General features: G+C 32.5%; 1 pseudogene; it reads left to right on the top strand.

Moving 5' to 3' along the window:
- The first annotated feature begins 4,122 nt into the window (after positions 1 to 4,122).
- LOC145093892 (uncharacterized) lies at positions 4,123 to 6,382 on the top strand (annotated as a pseudogene).
- The last annotated feature ends 240 nt before the right edge of the window (positions 6,383 to 6,622 follow it).

The raw sequence follows: 6,622 nt of genomic DNA, 5'->3' as shown, positions 1-6,622 counted from the left end.
ATCTTCAACTGAGTATACCACTGAGAGATTGATTCAAATTAGAAAACTTATTCAGTTAGTTTTTTTTCTCTGTATGTTTCGTGTCCGATGTCTCTCCATAAAAATCCCTAATCATATTTCTAGCCCAGCATCCTCTAATTAACAAAAGGTATGCTCCTTCCTTCCTGATCCTCCATTGTCTGTCATCGTTTTCTATAAAAGCTAACTGAAAACGATCGTCTCTCATCATTCTCGGCTATATCTCTCCTTATCTCTCCACCAAACAAGCCCTTCCATCTATGTCAGCCAATCTCTCCTTATCCCACCTTCGAAGAGAAAAAAAGACCCATGTTTCTTAAGAATCCCTTTACGACCCATCTCTCTCTCTCTCTCTCTCTCTCTCTCTCTCTATATATATATATATATATATATATATATATCACTCTCACACTCTCACACACACAGTCAAACCCCAATCGTCTTAGGGCATGAACCGTTGCTCGAAAGTTTTTCAGAGCTAAAAGAAGGGCTGACACAATTAATGGTGTAGTCGTGATGCTGTCTAATCTCCTTTGTATGTATGATTCTGAATTCGCAGATCTGAGCCTCTCCTTCAAAACAATCACATTGTTCGCAAGTTTTGACATCTCTAAAGGTAATGTTTAGTTTACCTAACAATGCATGTTTACTCTATAAACTCGATCTTCTATTCTCAAGTATGTGTTCTATTTCGTAGCCTATTCTCCATGGATTTAATAAATTATACATGTTTTGTGAAAAGGGGGTATTTGATTGGAAAAAAAAAGTTACCGGTCAGGAGAAAGGAGACAATTTTTTTTGTCAAAATGGAAATTTGTTTGCCAAATTGATTTTGTGGGGAACAACTTCTCTGATCGTTTGGTCATCCTTTGTTGGAGTAAACATGTGCCGAATTGGATTCCTATTTGAAGATACTGTATAGCTATACAGTTATGATAATCATATTAAAACGTCCCTCAACGTTAAGTTACTTATTAATTTTTTTTTTATGATTTTACCTCTCATAATTTATATCCAATCAACAGTGGTTTTGTGAGTATAATGTTTTAAAGTTTGAATATTATTTGACTACCTACTTAATTTCTTTTGTAGGTTATTTTCTCTAACATTAGAACTTATGAGGTAAATTATATATATATATATATATATATATATATATATATATATATATATATATATATATATATATATATATATATATATATATATCATAATCATAATCTGGTGCAAAAGTGAGAACTGAAAATGAAGCCGCTTGAGATAAAGATATTCATGTCATTATCTAACATATCATTGATAAATATGTTTGGTTGGCAAGTTTACATCATAACCTATGTTTTTGAGAAGTATGATGTTATATTGGTATTTTTAATCATATTTTTTTTTCATTTGTTTTAGAAATCCACGGCTTGAAGGTTCATTGTTTGGGAGGTGCTTTCAGCTGTAATTTTTAAGGTATGTGACTTGCTTATGCACTACAATAATCCTTGAATCTATTTTCTTGTAGCATGTATTGGTGTTGATTCTTAATCTTTATTCGTTCTTTTGTCAAGACCTAAGAAGTAAAGGTAACAAAATTACTTATTTAACCCCAGGCCTAATAAGCACTAGCACAATTATAACACCAAATATTAATTTGGCATGATTAGAAAAGTTTCCTTTAGTGGGAGTTTCTGTAGCGACACAAATGCCCTTGGTGTGGAAATTTTGTTGTTTGAGATCTATGTATATGGGCTAATTAGTGTTTATTTATTTATTTATTTATTATAGAAGGTGTGAAAATGAAGGTTGAGAGCTCTCATAAGTCATAAATTCGAAATGAAACATCTTTAGGTATAAATTGTGTAAATTTTAATTATATAAAACAAGTGAATTAGACTTGCATCCGTATGTGTCTATCAGTTATAAAAGTTGAGAGTGCTGCACCGTTATCTGTGTGTACATATGGATAATTATGATTTGAGCTTTTCAATAATATGTATGGAAATATTATTTATAATCGATAACATTATTATAGCTATATTCTATATATAGTTTAAATTTTAAAGGTTATTGTTATTTGAAGTGGCATGGACAAAAGGTATGTAGAAATGACAATGTAAAATTTATTTGATACTATTAATTTTAAAAATAATTCATGTGTTAACAACGATATTTGTAGATGTACAAGAATAGGGGCATGAAAATGGTGAAATGATTTTTTTCAATAACTGTAGGACAACACCAAGTGTTAAATGTTGCATCCTTCAAAGTATGTTAGTTTATTTTCTGTATATATATTTTGGGGGAGTGGACATCACATATAGAAAATGTTTTCTAAATGATAAAAAATATGTCTAATGAACAACCAAAGAAAACTTTTACATGTATTTATTTTCTGAACTTTATTTATAGTTGATGTATTACATATGTGATAAAAAAATAAAATTATTTTTACCATTTATTGTCAACCTTTTATACTATTGACACTTATTGTCAAACTTAATGTAGACATAAGATCTATTAAGATAAAATGATAAGGCGATTACATTATATGTTTAAAAAATAATCTTGCATTGGTTAGTGAAATGGAGAAATATTTTACATCTTACTCTATGAAAAAAAAATTAAGGATTTCTTTATGGAATATGAAGTTTGAAGCATATGGTCAAAGGAGAATGTTAACGGTGGTATGTACTAATACAACATTCGAATTGATGATTAGTTTGCTGCATTTGGTATTTTCTTAACATGAACATATTTTTACTTTATTCAAACATCTATTAATTGAAAATGATAATTGTTAACTGCAAATAAGAACAACTTATTATCGACGCCGAAAACTATTAACCGTTATCGTTGAAAAAAAATATTTACTTTCACCGGATGGAAACAAATCACCAAAAGAAAACTATTTGCCGATCAAACAAGTCAAAATTCAGGAATTTGAAAAAAAAAATACAGAAATGGATTTATCAGCGTTTAAGGATTATAAGAACTAAATAATTATTAATATTATGTAACTCGGTTAACAAATAATGATTTTTATGGATTGATTTGATAGCCGCAAGGATTCTATTCACATAAATGAATTAATTGCCGTCTAGAAACAATTCGCCCCCGCCGCTTTGCGCGGGTAAACGACTAGTATATATATATATATATATATATATATATATATATATATATATATATATATATATATATATATATATATATGGAAAAGTGAATATACCCTTAAGGGTATATAAGCTTAGGTACCCAAACTCATCATAATACGTCGTTTTGTTTGATATATTCATTATAATGTTCTTAAACTTCAATCCCTAACTTGATTTACTTTCAAGATTTTCAAAATTTCACTATTTTCTTACTCTTACATCACATCTTTTTGCCGAACACCTACTAGGCTATATATATTATAGTTGAAAATGAAAACTATGTAAGAGGGAGATAAATGTGAAATTTATAAAAATCTTGAAAGCAAATCAAGTTAGAAGTTGAATTATAAGAACATTAGACAATTACAATGTATATATATATGATACAAAACGATATAGTATGGTGAGTTTGAGTACCTAAGTTTATATACCCTTAAGGGTATATTCACTTTTCCTATATATATATATATATATATATATATATATATATATATATATATATATATATATATATATATATATATATATATATATTATTTGTTATTTAAAATTATGTATTTTTTATTATTTATTATTATCTTTTTAGTTTTAAAATTCAAATAACACTTAAAGATAACATAGATCTCATACATATACATAATTAAAAATATGAATATTAGAAAAATGAACCTAATTTATTGGCTTGTTATTTGGAATCTTGCTAATCTAATTGCTGATTTATCGGCTTCTTAACGTTAGAATGAATGAGCGCCAAAAAAGGATCATTCGGGTACAAAATCTTGTGCACGTAAATAAAAGGAAATCTGGTATAACGAAAGTTTGAGGAAAAAAAAAATTTATTTATTAGGTATTAAAGATTAAAGATAAAAGATTACAATCTTTTGACAAAATAAATTAAAAATTCCTAAAATATATAACATAAAATAAAATAATACAGTATTTCTTTTATCAGTCGATAATAAAATATATTGGACATTTTTATTACTATTATTTAGTTTGCTTTGGCCTCACGCATTGAGTTCCATATAAGTATCAAACGCAGAGTCATCAGTCATCAAGTCTATCACTTTATTCCCTTCTAAAAATCACATATGGCTTCCAATGATAACTCTCCGATGTCCTCGCCGGAATACACCTCCGACGACGCCATGACAGACGACTTAAGCGAATTCTCTTATGATTACGAACCTCGTAAAAGCTTCACAGAGAACAATGCCGCCACCTACGCATCATCTGGAAACCCCTGCCTCGACTTCTTCTTCCACGTCGTACCGGACACTCGTCCGAAATCTCTGATCAGTCGGCTACAGGTTGCATGGACTCACTACGCTAAAACTCGTATGTAATCTAAGAGGCGTACGCAGTACTGGAAAATCGGACAAAGAGGACTTCTACACGGCGGCGCTATGGCTCCATAACCACCACCCGAAGACGTTAGCGTCGAATATTCCGCTTCTGGTTGAGTTTGGATACTTCAAGGACTTGTTGGAGATCCTCTATAGGTTGATTCAAGGTTCCGATGTGCGTAAAATTGCAAAAGAAGAATGGACATTGAAGAAATTGGTGAAAGGAAAAGGTGGAGTTCGGAAGCAATACTTCCTCTCGAAGAAGAAGATGAATAGAAAGCAGAAAAAGAACAAGGCCGAGATGGAGATGAAAGCGAAATTAAGGGCAAAAGTCCCTCGAGAACAAAGAATCGAGGCAAATAGGGTACATATGAAGGCGGAGCAAGAGAGAGCAAAAGCATCTAGGAAGGAAAAGATATCCGACATGGCCGAAAAATTACAGGATAGATACAATTCAGATGAAGATTATAAGAACTTACACGATCAGGTATCAAGCTTCTTCGCTAATCGTTTAAAATCTGATATTCAGTCGTTAAACTCCGATGATTCTACCAAAATCAGTTTAGCTGCAAAATGGTGTCCTAGCGTTGATTCCTCTTATGATAATGCCACACTGATTTGTGAATCAATTGCTAGAATGATTTACCCTAGAAATTCCAATCCAGAATTCGATGGTCTTGATGACACTGATTACGTGTTCAAAGTCAAAAATCGATTGAGGAAACAAGTACTCGTTCCTCTTCGCAGCGCCTTACACTTACCCGAAGTTTACATGAGCGCAAAGCAATGGAGCTCCATTACCTACGAAAGAGTAGCTTCCATAGCCATGAAAAACTACACCGACATATTCTTACACCGAGACAACGCCCGCTTCCATGAGTATCTACAAAACGTCACCACTGGTGATGCAAAGATCGCCGCCGGAGCTTTACTCCCCCACGAAATCATCGCATCTTTAGATCGAGGCAGCGGAGCAGCCATAGTAGCCGAGCTTCAGTGGAAACGAATGGTTGATGATTTATTAAAAAAAGGTAAACTCACAAACTGTATAGCAGTCTGTGACGTCTCCGGCAGCATGTCAGGTACACCAATGGAGGTCGCGGTGGCTCTCGGGTTACTAGTCTCTGAACTTTCCGCAGATCCATGGAAGGGCCACGTCATCACATTCAGCGAATCGCCAGAGCTCCACCAGATCAAAGGTAACAACCTCCGGTCAAAAACAGAGTTCATCCGAAAAATGGAAGCCGGATTCAACACCAATTTCCAGAAAGTTTTTGACAGATTGTTGGAAGTGGCTGTGAAGGAAAAGTTGGGTGAAGATGAAATGGTGGAAAGAGTGTTTGTTTTTAGTGATATGGAGTTCGATCAAGCGTCTGAGACTTCTAGGTATTCAGCTAGGTATCATCGATGGGAGACTGATTCTGATTCTGATTCCGAAGAGGAGGTCGATGAGGCACCTGTGGATCCATGGGAGACTGATTATGAAGCGATCGAGAGGAAGTTTAAGAGTTGTGGATATGCGAAGGTGCCGGAGATTGTGTTTTGGAATCTTAGAAATTCCAAGAGTACTCCGGTGACTGTTGATCGGAAAGGGGTGGCGCTGCTGAGTGGTTTTTCAAAGAATTTGTTGACTTTGTTTCTTGAAGAAGGTGGAGTGATTAAACCGGAGGATGTTGCTGATAAGAATGTGAAAGGTAGTTTGACACCTCTGGAAAGGATGGAGGCTGCGATTTCTGGTGAATTGTATCAGAAATTAGTTGTGTATGATTGATTTCATTTGATTTGATTTAGCATTTTTGAGTATAGAAATTAGGTTATGTTTTCACCTTTTCTAATCAATAAATTGGTTCTAAACAGATTTCGAAATATATAAAAGTTGCAACGTTTATGACCAAATTTTTTATATCGATTTGGTAACACAATTGTAAAATAAACGAAGGAAGAAATATTTATAGAAAATATACAGTTTAATGGTTCGCAATAATAGTTATCTTTGATATTATATTTAAATATAGATAAATATTCTAATTAGTTTTAATTTATTGTATTTTGTAATTTATATTGTATAGTAAAAAAATAATATGATCATTCAACTGTTTTTATATTAAGGGTTGCATT

The sequence above is a fragment of the Lactuca serriola genome, chromosome 3 (assembly GCF_051521515.1).
Source record: "Lactuca serriola cultivar US96UC23 chromosome 3, Lser_US96UC23_V15, whole genome shotgun sequence".
In the NCBI taxonomy this organism is placed as follows: domain Eukaryota; kingdom Viridiplantae; phylum Streptophyta; class Magnoliopsida; order Asterales; family Asteraceae; genus Lactuca; species Lactuca serriola.
Note: the sequence above shows the minus strand (reverse complement) of the source record. Positions and strands in the feature narration are given on the sequence as shown.